We start from the raw sequence: 16,651 nt of genomic DNA, 5'->3' as shown, positions 1-16,651 counted from the left end.
CTGTATATAGTTATATCCTGTGGATTACTTAATATCTTAATAATTTCCTTGTATCATTAAATTTTTTAAATGTCATTTTTAATAGTATATCAAATATTTTAATAGTATATGCCCTATCATATGGGTATATCTTAAATCATTTCCATATTACCCAATATTTTGTGTGCCCTTTTTCATGATTAAACATATTACAATGAACATCCTTGTGCATATATCATGGTAGTTTATTAAATTACTGGATGTGGGATTCCAGTTTTAAATTCTTGATCAAAATTTTGCCCAATTACCCTCCAGAAAGATTTTCTTACCATCCTTTCTGCAGAAGAGGAGAGCATGAAAATACCTTGAGGGCTCTTAAGTTCAATGATGTTGTTAGACGGGACGTGTAAACACTTAGAAAGTCATCTCATGTGTTAAGATTCACTAAGCTTGCGTGGGCAAGGCCCAGCCTGGCTTCCCCTCGGAGCCTGGAGCTGTCTCGTGTCTGTGCGACCCGAAGGTGTTCGGGGGAGATAGGGTAGTCTGCAGTAGGAGGGGCCCCAGCTTGGCTTATCTCCTAGCAACAAGGGAACATGCCCACTCTTCCCACATGCTGTGTCACCCGTGCTTGAAGTGGGATGTACGTGAATTCAGCTGGGGAAGTGGAAGCAAAGGGCCTTGAGAAATTTCCCTTTTGCTGTTAAGTTTGTGTTTTAGTATTGGGATTCCGTACTATTCTGAAGTAAATTTGTCTTTTAACAGAGGTTGGCAATTGCCTTATTTGTTTTGGTTTCTCTATATTGTCTCATAAAAATGCTGCATGGCATATATCAGAGTAGCCCATTTATTTTTAGACTAAGGATGACCCCCTCAGATCTATGAAGAATTTGCTTTAGTCTTAAAGGTACTGGGAGAAAGGAAGTTCCCTGGAGATCAATTAGTCATTTGTTTCAGGACCTGTGGGGAAACTTGTACTTTTCCACAAGGAGACTGATAGTGACTTAAGTCCCTTTAGAGAAGAAAATCTGCCTCGCTGGCCTTGGAGGACCATCTCTCACTCCTGACTCAGACTTCCCTTTGTGGAAGGGAGCAGGAGGTTAGTGAGTCCGCTTGTTGAAGGAAAGGGATTCAAACCTGGGTCCTCTATTCTCAAGTCCATTCGCAAGGGACTTCACTCTGCATTCATGAAGTGGCTCCTGGCAGGAGAAATTTTGTCTGGGGGCCCATGTGCACATATTTGATGCTACCACTAGTGAGTAGCTGTCTGCCTCCCACCCCTCACCCTCCCTAACCATCACAACAAGCTATTTTGTCTTGGGTTCATGGTGCTTCCCTCCTGTTTCCTGGGACAGCCTCCTGGCATCAGCACGGAATCTTTCTAATTATAAAACAGTAAACAAGACAGAAACTGTCCTACCCACAGTCTAGATGAATACCAGGTAGGGGTAAGTGCTAAGAAGAAAATAAAGCCAGCTAATAGGGTTAGGGAGAAGTCAGATACGGGTCGGGGAAGGTGTCTGGGATTGACACATAAACTGAGACCCGAGTGATAAAAGGAGCAGGTCGGGAAGTCCTGGAGGTATCAGCACGGAGATCATGTGAGGGCATGGACTCTGCCCCAGGAACATCAAGAGCACGTGGCCAAGGGGGAGAAGAGATGTGCTCAGAGAGGGAGACAGAGGTTGGATCAGAGGGACTTCCGGGTTAAAGTAAGAAATTTGGGTTTTCATCTCAGAGTAATGGGAGGCTATTGGAGTGCTTCACCGTACGGGAGTGATATGATCTGATACATATTTTTAAAAACAACAAATGGACAAGCACCAGCCTGGATGAAAGCAGGAATGCCAGCTGGGAAGGTCTGGCAGCAGTAAGAGATATTGTTGAGCTGGACTGGGGTTTTTAGAAGGGGTTTTGCATTGTATTCAGATCTATTAGAAGCTATTAACATTCCCTCCTAACACAAGCACATACAAGGACAAAGAAAAATCTTTTCCTCCACCAAAGCCTTCATGAAGGAGAAGTGTATCTATAACCACATGTGTACTCACAGTATATAGATAGATGCACATATCTAGAGGGAATCAAGAAAGGAAAATGAGTTTATTTACAATGTAAATAAATATCTGGTATATTTTATGAATTAATATTATTTCCTATAATAGAATGCTTTGTAACTATGTACTTAGATATTTAAAAAAAAACCAGGCCTGACCTGTGGTGGCGCAGTGGATAAAGTGTCGACCTGGAAATGCTGAGGTCGCCAGTTCAAAACCCTGGGCTTGCCTGGTCAAGGCACATATGGGAGTTGATGCTTCCAGCTCCTCCCCCCCTTCTCTCTCTCTGTCTCTCTCTCTCTCTGTCTGTCTGTCTCTCCCTCTCCTCTCTAAAATGAATAAATAAAAATAAATAAATTAATTAAAAACAACAACAACAACAACCAGAAACGGTTTACTTACTTTGGGGTCAGCACAAGCCTTGGGGTTAGAGGTCGCATTTCCTGAGAGACAAAGACTCACCAACAAAAAATTTCACTTATCTGAGAAGACTTACTTTTAAAATTATTTATTTTTTTAACCATAAACGTTTGTAGAAAATAACAGTTGTCCTGATCTTTGAATATCTGTGTCTGTGAGGAGAGTTCGCTAAGATACAATAGAGAATAGAGTATAGTTGAATGTAGTCTGAATTGAGCCTTTCTAATTCACCAAGTTGTAATATCTTATATCCTTACAGAAGAGCACGGAATGAACAAGGTAAGTTTTAGCTGATGAGAATGCATCCTCTCTCTGCAAGGCTCGGAGTCAATGTAGACATAATTAAAAGGTGCAGTCCCTTTTCATTATGATAGGAGTGAAAATCCATACCTGTTATTACTCTGTATTTCACTTCTCGTACTTTCTGGTTTCACAGGCGGCACCAGGTGAGATGAACAGGAATGGATTCAGAATTACTTTGGAAGTAGCATTAAAGAAATTTTCTGATAGGTGGAATGAGGAAGGTAAGGAAAAGGTATCATCTCCATTTTAAGGATAAGGAAATTAGGCATGCCCATTCACTCCTAGTAACTAGAAGAGTCAGGATTCCTGCTGACATCGGGCTCCAAAGCCCATGTTGTTCTAACGTACTGGACATCCTGGGAGCACAGGTTGGTCAGGCAGCAGCCTGTTTCACACTGGAGAATTTTGCCTCTAGGGTTTTGATAGGGCCCCTCCTACCCCACCCCCAGTGGAAAGAACCACTTGCTAACCACGTGGCAGCTTACCAATTTTATTAAAGTGTTTCCAAAAGTAATAAAACAATGTTAAAGTCAAAGATCAAGATTTCTTAAATTCTATATTCGATGGTTAACTGAATTCTGATCCTTTGAGTATGAATAAACACTCAGTAATTTACTCAGCAAAATAGTCATTAGTACCAACCACATCAGGAATTGTGTCAGACACTTGTGCTTTGGGGCCTTTTTGATTTCTGAGTTTGTAGGAAGTGCAAAATGACTTAGCACAACTAATACTCAATTAGGAACCTTCACGTTTCTGCCCTGATTCATTGCCCTTCACCTTGTGGGTCTCTGTGTGCTTTCCCAGAGTATTTATCTTGCCTTTGAGTTTTGCTTAGAATTGATAAGAGGGAAAGACACTCGGAATGCAGGTGCCAAAAGCCTGTATAACAGTTGGTCAGAGAAAAGGTGAGAAGTTATGGAATGGCAGAGGGATGATAAGAAATAATGCTGGTCCAGGGGATGGGAGAGAAAAGCACCATCCCCTAGTTTTGTTGAATAAAGGATTGGTGTATAAGCCCTGGCCAGATAGCTCAGTTGGTTAGAGCATCATCCGGAAGCACAGAAGTTGCCAGTTCCATCCCCGGTCAGGGCACATACAGGAACCGCTCTATGTTCCTGTCTCTCTCTCTCTCATTAAAATCAATTTAAAAACAATAATAAAGGGCTGGTATATGAAGAACGTGAACAAGAGTAAGATGGTATGTGCAGAAGAGGGAAGAAATAGACACGATTGTGGGGGGAGGAGGGTCTGAGGAGGAGTAAACACGGCTTGTATGAGTCTTCAAGGCATTTGCTCTTCCCCCAGAATAATCTCTGCGTTCATCTTTGAAAATCAGGAAAATTAGGGGTAAAGTCTCTTGCCCATTATCTCTAATTCCTACAAATCTTCCATCTTCTTTTTTTTTCTTTTTAAAATTGGGGTGAAATTCACATAACATACAATTAACCTTTTTAAAAGTTTATTTTGCCTGACCAGGCGGTGGTGCAGTGGATAGAGCGTCAGACTGGGATGTGGAAGACCCAGGTTTGAGATCCCGAAGTCGCCAGCTTGAGCGTGGTCTCATCTGGTTTGAGCAAAAATTCACCAGCTTGGACCCAAGGTCGCTGGCTCAAGCAAGGGGTTACTTGGTCCGCTGAAGGCCCATGGTCAAGGCACATATGAGAAAGCAATCAATGAACAACTAAGGTGTTGCAATGCTCAATGAAAAACTAATGATAGCCCTGGCCGGTTGGCTCAGCGGTAGAGCGTCGGCCTAGCGTGCGGAGGACCCGGGTTCGATTCCCGGCCAGGGCACACAGGAGAAGCGCCCATTTGCTTCTCCACCCCTCCACCGCGCTTTCCTCTCTGTCTCTCTCTTCCCCTCCCGCAGCCGAGGCTCCATTGGAGCAAGGATGGCCCGGGCGCTGGGGATGGCTCTGTGGCCTCTGCCTCAGGCGCTAGAGTGGCTCTGGTCGCAACATGGCGACGCCCAGGATGGGCAGAGCATCGCCCCCTGGTGGGCAGAGCATCGCCCCTGGTGGGCGTGCCGGGTGGATCCCGGTCGGGCGCATGCGGGAGTCTGTCTGACTGTCTCTCCCTGTTTCCAGCTTCAGAAAAATGAAAAAAAAAAAAAAAGAAAAAAAGAAAAACTAATGATTGATGCTTCTCATCTCTCTGTTCCTGTCTGTCTGTCCCTTTCTATCCCTCTGACTCTCTCTCAGTCTCTGTAAAAAAAAAAAAAAAAAGTTTATTTTACAAAATCATTTGGCATTTATTGATTGATCCTTGGATGTGTCCTGACCAGAGATCGAACCAGCAACCTTGGTGTATCGGGCCGACGCTCTAACCAACTGAGCTAGCTGGCCAGGCAATTAACCGTTTTAAAGTGTACAACTCAGTGGCACTTGGTGCTTTCACAGTGTTGGCAACCACCACCTCTCTAGTTCCCCACTCCCTTTCTTTTAATTACTGGTATTTGACTCGTGTCCTTTTATCCAAACTCCTATTCCACCAAAACCATCATTTCTGCGGGGACCCAGTCCCCAAAATGTCCTATTCTGATGCAAAAAGAAAACAACACTAGCAAACACTTGAGAGCATGCAAGTCAGATTAGACTCCCGCCTGCAATCACACTCTTGAGCCCAGCAACCAAGCCAGCATTAGCAGTTTGACGCTGGCGAAGGAGGGAGGTGTGGAGGTGGTGAGGAGACAAAGCCTTTCCCAATATGGAGGAGGGACCTTGGTGACGAAATGCAGAGTCCTCACTCACCTGATTGCCCTGGGCACGTCCCCAATACAGGTGGGGCTTCACTTCTCAGCTGTGTATATACCACAGTCATCTCTGCCCTGGCTTCAGTTCCTAACTCCTCTGCTCTCCGGCAGCCGAAGGCAGCAGACGGTTAACTTCTTCTTCCCCAGACAGTACTTGTCACACCTCAGACCTCATGCTCCTTATAATAGTATCAAATACAATATAACGGCCTACTTTTCCGTTTATAATTTGCATTAAACGTGTACCTCAGTTACTGAAAACAAAACATCTCCTGATGGCATAGCAGAAGTAGTGCCATCTTCTCTAAGTCCCTGCTCACTCAACAACAATACTTTTAGAAGCTTCTACAGTGACCCCCAGACATTTTTATTTATTTATTTATTTATTTATTTATTTTTTTGTATTTTTCTGAAGCTGGAAACGGGGAGAGACAGTCATACAGACTCCCGCATGCGCCCAACCGGGATCCACCCGGCACGTCCACAGGGGCGACGCTCTGCCCACCAGGGGGCGATGCTCTGCCCCTCTGGGGCATCGCTCTGCCGCAACTAGAGCCACTCTAGCGCCTGGGGCAGCGGCCAAGGAGCCATCCCCAGCGCCCGGGCCATCTTTGCTCCAATGGAGCCTTGGCTGCGGGAGGGGAAGAGAGAGACAGAGAGGAAGGAGGGGGGGGGGTGGAGAAGCAAATGGGTGCTTCTCCTATGTGCCCTGGCCGGGAATCGAACCCGGGTCCCCCACACGCCAGGCCAACGCTCTACCGCTGAGCCAACCGGCCAGGGCCTACCCCCAGACATTTTTAATACCACCTTGAGGACCAATATCTCAGACTTGTGCTAATTGTTGCTAATTGGTTGCCTTAACTATATTGTGAGACCCTTGAGGGCAAGGACTATGCTTAATTCATCTTTTTATTCTAACTCAGTGCCTGGTACTTATTATATAGTCAATAAGCCTTGGAAGAAGAAAAAGTTTCATTCTAACCTCCATCACACATGCTGGATTTATTGTCCATGAAGCCAGTTAAAGGGCCAGAACAACTTTTCCTGGCTTCTTCTTGAGAATTGAAACAGAGCAGTCAGAATGACTCAGCTCTAATGTCCGGGATGTAGTTGAGTGGACGGCACAGACCCAAGCAGCTTCTTTGGAGACTGAGAGCTGAACACAGGAATTGACCAGAATAGAGTCTATCACACTGATGGACCAAACCATGCTTCTGGGTTTGTGAGTCATCACTCATACTATAAAAAATCCCACATAGGAGCCAAATTTCTTCTGTCCCCACCACATTTCTAAAATTGTTCTTACTGAGATGAGTGACCTTCTAATTGCTAAATCCACTGGCCACTCTTCGGTCCCTAGTCTCCTTTATGTCTCAGAACATTTGGACACCACAGCTTATCTCTTTCTTCTAGAAAAATCTCTCCTGTATCAGTTAAGACTGGTTTAGGTTGCAAATAATAGAAAACTTGTCTGATAGTGTCCTTAAAATGCAAGAATGTAGAATGTTTATTACTTAAAAAGGAGTCCAGAAGTGGGCCATTCCAGGTACACTCAGAAGTTCCACTATGTCCCCAAGGGCACACTCTGTCTCCTTTGCCGTCCCCAGCATGTTGTCTTCGTCTTTGTTTGCTGTCACATTTATGCTCACAAGATAGCTATGGTAGCTCCAGACCTCGTGTCTTCATTCCTCTGCCGGCTCAGTGGATTTATCCATGTTCTTTCTTCTAGCCTTTACTTTTTTTTTTTTTTTTTAACAGAGACAGAAAGAGAGAGTCAGAGAGAGGGATAGACAGGGACAGACAGACAGGAATGGAGAGAGATGAGAAGCATCAATCATTAGTTTTTCGTTGCGACACCTTAGTTGTTCATTGATTGCTTTCTCATATGTGCCTTGACCGCGGGCCTTCAACAGACCGAGGAACCCCTTGCTCAACCCCTTGCTCAAGCCAGCGACCTTGGGTCCAAGCTGATGAGCTTTGCTCAAACCAGATGAGCCTGCACTCAAGCTAGTGAGCTTGGGGTCTTGAACCTGGGTCCTCTTGCATCCCAGTACGATGCTCTATCCATTGCGCCACTGCCTGGTCAGGCTCTAGCCTTTACTTCTGACCATTACTCTCATCTTGTTTTCCCAGTTGTACAGCTATTGGCTTCTCCCTGAATTCTTTTTTGTCCTGGCCCCACTGGATGCCTTGTTTGGATCGTTTTCCTCGTTTTTGAATCAGTTTCTCTTAAGACACAGCCTTTGGCCAGCTTCTACTTGGCTGTAAGCACTGCTGCTCCTGAGCAAGTGACTTCTTGCCTGCAACATTGATCTAGGTCCTGGGCCCTCGGGGGCTGTTATACCCTACAAGAGCCTTGGAAGCTTCCAGCTGGCAGCTGCTCCATCTCCCTCTCCAGCTGCCCTTTGTCTGGGAGGGAGCAGTTCCCACATCTGCCTGTTTCTCTCCATGTTCCTTGCTTGACCAAACTCTCATGATAGTTTACTAATCATGTTCTCTTTCTCTACTCTTCACCCACTCGAGCTTGCCATCCTTCTCACCGCCCTCTTCAACACACAGGTGCTTTCTTTTTTTTTTTTGTATTTTTCTGAAGCTGGAAACGGGGAGAGACAGTCAGACAGACTCCCGCATTGTGCCGGACCGGGAACCACCCGGCACGCCCACCAGGGGGCGACGCTCTGTCCACCAGGGGGCGATGCTCTGCCCCTCTGGGGCATCGCTCTGCTGTGACCAGAGCCACTCTAGCGCCTGGGGCAGAGGCCAAGAAGCCATCCCCACCGCCTGGGCCATCTTTGCTCCAATGGAGCCTTGGCTGCAGGAGGGGAAGAGAGAGACAGAGAGGAGGGGGGGGGGTGGAGAAGCAAATGGGCGCTTCTCCTATGTGCCCTGGCTGGGAATCGAACCCGGGTCCCCCGCACGCCAGGCCGACGCTCTACCGCTGAGCCAACCGGCCAGGGCAGGTGCTTTCATATTACCTGTCTGTTTAAATCTCTACTCGCTCTTCATTGCCTTGCAACATCTGACTCAGTCTACTTTACTAATTCCATATTCTGTCACTTTTCTGCTAAACTGTAAGCCCCTTCTAAATATGGACCACACTTTTTCTTTGTGTCTTGATTTCTAATATAGTGCCTGGCACACAGAGAATACTCAACAGATATTTGCTGAATAGGCAAATAGAACTCTAGCTATGTTATACGCACTTTGAAACTTCTTTGACCATGCCATGCTCAAATCCTGCCTTCTCTGAAGGTGTTCCCCAATGCTGTCATTCAAATCTCATACATGTCTCCATGAATTTTTTTTCTCATCAGACTGTAAACTCTTTAAGGAAAAGATCATGTCTTATTCATCTAGCACCTGATCCAGTGTTGAGATGACTGCCTGGGGTAAAGCAGGCATACAAGCAGTTTGCTGGCTAGATGAATGAATGATATTATGATAGAAAGGGGAAAATACCAGATGTTAAGAAGGTCTCCATGTAGGGAGACAGATGGAGGAAATGACCTAAGCACAGTGAAAAAAGAGATCAACAAGGATAAATACTTAAGTAGTCAGATGGTAATGCAGAACTGAACAATTCAAATAAAGTGGGGAGGGGGGTCAATCAGGAAAGGCTCCCTAGGGGTGAATTTTGAGATGTGTTTGAAAAAAGGAAAGGAACATAATTTGGGAAGTAGAAGCTTAGGAGCATGCCCTTGGCCTGGGTTGAACCGAGGCCCGGTAAGCAGCGAGTGTCCTGGCAGCCTGTTTTCTGAGCAGGATGTGTTCTACCTTTTTCCTGGCTCCCAGGCAGGCTCACCCACTCTCTGTCTTGATGTTTCCCTGCTCAGCCCCAATGTAGGACTTTATGTTCTCTAAGTTTCTCTGAAAATAAGCAAACAGAACTGTCCTGTTTTGCTAACCCAAGTCCTCTAGGGAAATAACTTCCCTGTTCCCAATAAAACAGAACTGCTCCCAGTGGTATCAAGCCAGGAGAGAAACCCAAAGGTAGTATTAACCACTTGAGCACACGGTCCCAAAAATTATCTTTTTTGTGTGTGGTTAAATGGGGATTCCAAGGGGTCAAGGATGTATGAGTGAGATCTGAAGGTAGATAGCAGAATCTTGTCATAGCCACATCTGCCCCCCTTCTCAGAGCATATGCAGGTGTCCAGAATGCTGGACTGTCCCTTTCCAGGGCTTATAATTGCAGCCTCCAGTACTCCTGGGACGGAAAAAAAAAAAAAAAAGAAAGAAAAGATTATACTACTGTCTCCCTAAAAATGTGCCTCACTTTAGGAATCAGAACATTTTACACAGCGGGAGGTTTATGTGCAGTCCTCTAGAAACTCTTGACCGTGGGAGATGGCACCTGTCTTTCCAGTTTGCAAGCAGTGTCCATTTTTTTCCAGAATGTTGGGTGCCCAACGCATTCCGCTCCTTGAATATCCAGCCTTACTGACTCCCAGTGAGACAAGACAAGTATGGTAGCTTTCGCTCACTGCATGTTTTGAGGGATTGGTGCAGAGCACAGCGATTCTTCCTCCCAGATCGCAAAAACGGGTTCCCCAGGCGGCCATGGGGGAGCCCCGTAAGGGGCTCTGCACCCACACACGGATGTCGCTCTGTTAGAACGTCTGTAGATGCAACGAAACGTGAAAGCCCAAACTGAGGAACTTGCTCACCAGAGGGGGGCTCCCCAGGTAGGCACTGCCTCCCCGCGCGCTGCCTAATTTCTGGGGGTGTCACACGGGGCCGTGGTGATGTCACACTGGCTGGGCTGACATTTTACAGCTGGACCCTTACCGCCGCCAAGCACCTTGAGATCACCGCGGGGTCGGCGGGGACGGGGCGGGCAACTCGGCCCGGCCCGCGACCCACGCTGGCTCCCCGCGGAGGCCCCCACCACGGCCCGCCGGCTCCCACCCGCGTCAGGACCGCAGGGCGGCCGCCATCCGCCGGCAGCTCGACACTTCCGCCTCAGTAGGTGTCATGGCGCGGGGCGGGTGAATAGTTCCCGCGGGGCGGGGCCGGCCGGATGGGGCGGCCGCTCGGCGCTCGTCTCGTCGGGTCTGGCGACAACAGCGGCCGCGGAGCGAGGGGCCCGGCGGCGGCCCCGAACGGCAGCGGGAGGCCGAGGCGGGAGCGCGCGGGGCTGCGGCGGCGGCGGCCAGGGGCCGGGCGGCGGAGCGGGCGGGGGGCGCAGGGGGCTCCTCCCGCGGGACGGGCGCGGGGACGGCTCCGGGGGGCGGGGGCCGGGGCCCGGGCCGGCTCGCGCGGGGGGTATGATGACCCGGCGGCGGGGCCCCGGATCTCGTCTCCTCCGCCGCCTCCTCACGGCAGCCCCAGCTCGCGGCTGAGAACCAGACACACCGGCGGTGAGTCGGCCCCGGCGGGAGGGGTCCTGGGCCGGGAGCGACGTCGGATCGGCTCCCCGAGGAGGACCGGGCGGGCCGCGGGCTCTCCGGGGCGCCTCTGTCGGGGCCCCCGCCCGGGACCGGGCGCCGAGTCGTGCGGCCCGGCCGCTGTCGGCCGCGCAGGGGATTGCGTCCGCAGAAAGCGGGGAGGCTCCCGGCTTGTGTTCGGGGCAACTCCCCATGCCTCCTGCCACTTCTTTCCTGGGCGTGTTGTTGTCCTCAGATGACAGGGGGCCGCCTGGAGTCTCCTCGCCCGGCCGCTGGGTGCCCGGCTGGCGTGGCCGGTTCCCAGGGGTGGCTGGTGCGTGTGTGTTTCGCAGCTTTGCCGATCCCCGCGGTGGCGGGTCGTTTGTGCGGCTTGGGACCCGGGCGCGGTGTCTGGAGAGCCCGGCGGCGGAGGGTGGGTGTGGAAGCCTCCCTGTCCTCTCGGCGGAAGGTGTTTGAGCGTTAGGTTTGTCATTGGTAAGGATGGGGAGACGGCGGGGGACCAGCCCACCGAACGTGTGTGTCTGCGCGAGGCAGAGCTAGGGGTCTGGCTCAGAGGGAAACTTTTGCTGTTTCTTTCCCAAAGCTTTCCTTTAAGGAAAAAATAAAAGGCGAGGAAACAACCGAAACTCTTGGGTAAGGCCCACACTGCTCACAGGTCTGGGAAAGAGGCCCTTTTTGTGCCTAGCAACCAAGACCCGGAGTTCGGTCACCGGGAGCGCTGGTCTGCCCTCCAGTTTGTTGTGACAATCCGGGAGCAGTGGTCTGTGTTTATGCTGGGCGCGCTTTCTTTCCTGTTTAGGTGGGGGGAGGGCGGGCGGCTAGAAAAGGGGAAAAACAATCCCGGGCTCCAGTTTGTGTTGCCTCCAAACCACCGACTCAGTGGTAGATGGACTCATTTTGAGGCAGCCCTCGATGCTTGCTTTGGGAATTTTTCGGTAATTGCATCAAAATATTCAGCTGTAGGCTCTTCTGCTCAGTCTGTCCTTTATCTTGTTTGTTTCCTAGTAACTCTGATGAAAACAGCAGTGTGGCTTCCTGCGCCTAATGAAGTGGGGTTAAATTAAGTGGCTGATGCCCTCAGCAAAACCTACAATTTTGCTCTTGTTTATGTAAAGCTATTTTTGATTCTTGGTCTGCAGTTTTGTGTTTTCTGTTTTGTTTTGTTTTAAAGATTACAGAGGATGCAAATCATTACCAGCCCCCCCCCCCCCCCCATATAGCTCTAAAGCTTTCTGTAAAACAAAAAATCAACCAGTGAGTCGTTTTACTTAATAGTTGTTATTCATCTGGTGATTTTGGGTCTTTACGTGTAATTATCTAAGGATTCTGTGTTGTAATACTGGTATGATGGTATGATGAAGGATATCATTAACTGTAGGATACTGTTGCTGGCTTGAAAGATATTTTGGTAAAGTACTTGTGGTAAGAACTGCAGTCAGCCAAGCCAGTAAAGCATCTGATGATTAAAATGGTGAATGAGATCTTGTAAATATACTGGCTCTGGTTGATAAGTAGGACTTTTGCTGGTGACATTTTCATGAATAGTTTACCCTAACTTTAGACATTGTAGTTTTATGGATTGCAGTGCAAGTAGATTGGTAACTTGAGATCGAAAACCAAAGTAGAACTAACTCCCTTCTAAAAGAAAAAAAAAAAAAAAGATAGTCTCAAAGTTAACAATTCTCAGGAAAATAGAATTCTTTCATCCTGTGGTTTTGTTTTCATAAGCACAGCTCAATAGTTGTGTTGGTAGAGATCAGTGAGCCGAACCTGCCCTGTAAACTTCTGACACTTTGAACTTGGGCAACTTGTTGTTAGTTACATATTTTAACTGGTCTTTTTGTAATTTGAAGTAATTTGTAAACATGAACTTCCCAATCTTCCCTTTTATTTTCATTTTCACAACTAGATAAAGAAAGCATCATTTTTTCCCCAGTTTATTTTAAAAGTTACAGTTATGAATTCCTCTCCAGTTTCTTCCCTCATATTTCATGCCATTCTGAACACAAGTCATTAAAATGATTTTTCCTTCAAGTATCACTTCAACAATCACTGGTTTGCTTTTTGATTCCTCTTCTGTTTTTTGTTCCAAATCTCCCAGCTCCCTAAATACCTTTATGTATTTTTGTAGGACATAATTTGGCACTTAAAAGAAATTTATGTTCTGCTTTTACATTTTTTTCTCTTCCTTATTTGTGTGTCGTATCACCGAAGCAACATTCTGAGCTCATGGAAGATAGGGAAACTTTCGTGTTTCTTTTGGGTTCTTTAGGGCCTGGTGCCGTGCTTTCTCAGAGAGCCGAACGAAGAAGACTCTGAAGGCCTGAGTTCTCTGCCAGCATCGCTACCCATTAACTGTAAAACTGGTTGGCTTTTGTGGGTCTTTTTCTCTTCTTGGCATTAAGGAGTTTTAGCAAGAGTACCGTAAGGTTCGTTTTTGCTGTAAGAATCCCAGTACTTTTTTGCCAGTGTCTTCTCTAATCAAATACATATTTGATTCTGATTTTCTCCTTTAAACAGTTTTTCATTTTCCTCTCTCCCCTGGCATACTGGCAGAAGTCTTCTCACTCATCTGTAAGAGCTCTTTCCACCTCCCACCTGCCAAACTGTTGTTACCTTGCTTAGGTCCTGTTTTCATTAGGCCTTTGCTGGCTGGTTTAAACAGGGTCTTACTTACTTTCTGTTTCAGATTGAACCGTGTCTTAATTTGACATTCACCTTATGCTAGAAGCTGGAGATACAGCTTTCTTCATTTTAAACTGTACAGACCTGTAGACTGTCCCATGCACATACTAAAATAGAACCTTTTTAGTAAACACCAAGGATACCTACTTTCCTTTTTGTGTGGTTGCTATAGATTCGTCATTCCAAATATAAGAGAGCCATTGAAATATAGGTAACAATATCCTGCCTAGAAGGAAAGCAGCCCTCAGCCAGTTTATTAAAATATTGCAAAATTGATTTTTTTTTTTTTTCCTGAAGCTGGAAACGGGGAGAGACAGTCAGACAGACTCCTGCATGCGCCTGACCGGGATCCACCCGGCACGCCCACCAGGGGCGAAGCTCTGCCCACTAGGGGGCGATGCTCTGCCCCTCTGGGGCGTCGCTTTGCCACGACCAGAGCCACTCTAGCACCTGGGGCAGAGGCCAAGGAGCCATCCCCAGCGCCCGGGCCATCTTTGCTCCAATGGAGCCTTGGCTGCGGGAGGGGAAGAGAGACAGAGAGGAAGGAGGGGGTGGGGTTGGAGAAGCAAATGGGCGCTTCTCCTATGCGCCCTGGCCGGGAATCGAACCCGGGTCCCCCTCACACCAGGCCGACGCTCTACCGCTGAGCCAACCGGCCAGGGCCGCAAAATTGATTTTAATGGCTGGAAATTACGTAGAATTGTAGTTACTCCTTTGTCAGGGAACACCACCTACTTCACCCCCTATTTTTGTATACTGGTTGGGGAACTGGCTTGTTTCACATGGTTCCATATGAAGGAAGTGCTACAGGGAAGTGGGTGGGGAGCTTTGATTCAGACGGTGTCCGTAGGGTTTCAAGCTCATTTTCTCCTTCTGTGTCACTATACCTATTTTTTCTTGTAGACAAGAGACTGTAATTTCTGTTTCATCATGTGAGTATTTCTCTAATTTAGTCAGAATGACTTCTGAGATCCCCTTATGTTTATCTACATATGGAGAAGTAGTGTGATCTATGTATAGTTGTTCATTCTGACAAACATTTTTCTTTTTTAAAATTTTTATTTATTTATTTAAGGGAGGGGGGAAGGGAGAGAGAGAAAGAGAGACGGGAACATCGATCTGCTCCTGTATATGTGCCCTGACCGTGGATCCAGTCGGCAACCTCTGCTTCGGGAGGATTCTCTAACCCAGTGGTCCCCAACCTTTTTTGGGCCACGGAACAGTTTAATGTCAGAAAATATTTTCACAGACCGGCCTTTAGGGTGGGACTGATAAATGTAGCACGTGACCGAGACAAACGGCAAGAGTGAGTCTTAGGCCTGACCAGGCGGTGGCGCAGTGGATAGAGCATCAGACTGGGATGTGGAGGATCCAGGTTTGAGACCCGAGGTTGCCAACCTGTGCACAGGCTCATCTGGTTAGAGCAAAAAAACTCACCACCTTGGACCCAAGGTCGATGGCTCGAGCAAAGGGTTACTCAGTCTGCTGTAGCCCCACGGTCAAGGCACATATGAGAAAGCAATCAATGAACAACTAAAATGTCGCAATGCGCAACGAAAAACTAATGATTGATGCTTCTCATCTCTCCGTTCCTGTCTGTCTGTCCTGTCGATCCCTCTCACTGGCTCTGTCTCTGTAAAAAAATAAATAAAAATAAATAATCTTAAAAAAAAAAAAAAAGAGTGAGTCCTAGATGGATGTAACAGAGGGAATCTGGTCATTTTTAAAAAATAAAACATTGTTCAGACTTAAATTAAATAAAACAGAAATAATGTAAGTTATTTATTCTTTCTCTGTGGACCGGTACCAAATGGCCCATGGACCGGTACCGGTCCGCGGCCCGGAGGTTGGGGACCACAGCTCTAACCAACCAAGCTATCCAGCCAGGGCTCATGCTACATTTGACATATACTGTGCCAAACCGTGCCGCCCACTCTGAATATATGCTGGTGATTAAGGGGGGGCACCTACTCTGCTGTTGAGATTTGTTTGCCTTATGAGACTTGATTTTAGATGTCAACTTTTAAATAAATAATTACAAATAGTTGTACAGAGAATAAAATCCCGAGTGGTCCATAAGTCACTCCTGTCTGCCTCTTTGGGTCCTGTTTCTCCTGTTTTCTCCCTTGTTCCTTTCCATGCATGCAGGTTTCTTCGTAAATAGGCCAAGAGTGTGTCTTGGCACTAATTATTCTTTCACTTTCAATGGCACCTTCCTGTCAACTTGGTCTAAGCTCAGGTGCCACCATATTTCAAGGCCTCCCCTGACCACCAAATCTAGGGTGTCTCCTTCTTGCAACATCTCTGTCATATCCTTTGCGTTTGATTTTCATTATAGCATTTCTCACTAGCTACTGTATGTAGAGTGTGTGTGTGTATTTGTATCCCTCACAGAAAGTAAACTCCAGCAGATAAAGGTTTTATCCACCTAGAACACCTCTGTCACTTCTAGTGCCTAGACCAGTGCCAGGCAGCTAGCCATGTTTGTTAAATGAATAAATGAAATTAGTAAGTACGAGTGTAGTATGTGATAGTAAAGGATGTTATGGGAGCCTTACCAGCAAACCTAACCCAGTTTGAAGTGGTATGGGGAAGGCTTTTCTCCGTATGTGTGTCATCCTAAGGCTGACTAAACAACATTTTGGCTGAAGGAAAATTGTCTTCCTCTTTCGTAACAGCCAAATGCTCCAAGTTGAAGTGAACATTCCTGGTGGGCAGGCGGCCTCACTCTGCATGACCATTCAGGGACCCATGTTCTTTCCATCTTGTTGCTCTGCCGTCCCTTGGGTGTGGTTTCACGGTGGAAGCTGGGTCTCCATGGGTTCCTGCTGGTAGAAAGGGAAGGAAACACGAAAGCCTCACCCACACATCACTTCCTATTGGACAGAGGGCCTGGCAAACTATAGTCTAGCCTGGGATGAAGGAGAAAGTAGGTTTTCATCCCACCCACCCAGCCTGTGCCACACTGGAAACGGGCTCTGTAAGTGGAGACTGAAAGGATAAGTAGAAATTAGAAACTGAGGAGGCTAAGGAGGAGGTGAAGTGCAGAGGGAAACATGAAGTGTAGG

General features: G+C 47.3%; 1 protein-coding gene across 2 annotated transcripts in view; it reads left to right on the top strand.

Moving 5' to 3' along the window:
• Positions 1–10,684: 10,684 nt before the first annotated feature.
• Positions 10,685–16,651, top strand: part of HIPK1 (homeodomain interacting protein kinase 1) — a 55,943-nt gene continuing 49,976 nt past the window's right edge. The window contains exon 1 of one of the 2 annotated variants that reach the window (XM_066247362.1): positions 10,685–10,871. The gene's annotated coding sequence lies outside the window, so the exon portion shown is untranslated. The remainder of the gene's footprint in view (positions 10,872–16,651) is intronic. The other variant, XM_066247361.1, reaches the window with a different exon arrangement.

Source organism: Saccopteryx bilineata, chromosome 11 (assembly GCF_036850765.1).
Source record: "Saccopteryx bilineata isolate mSacBil1 chromosome 11, mSacBil1_pri_phased_curated, whole genome shotgun sequence".
Lineage (NCBI taxonomy): Eukaryota > Metazoa > Chordata > Mammalia > Chiroptera > Emballonuridae > Saccopteryx > Saccopteryx bilineata.
The sequence above is the reverse complement of the archived record's forward strand: the minus strand, read 5'-3'. Positions and strand labels throughout refer to the sequence as shown.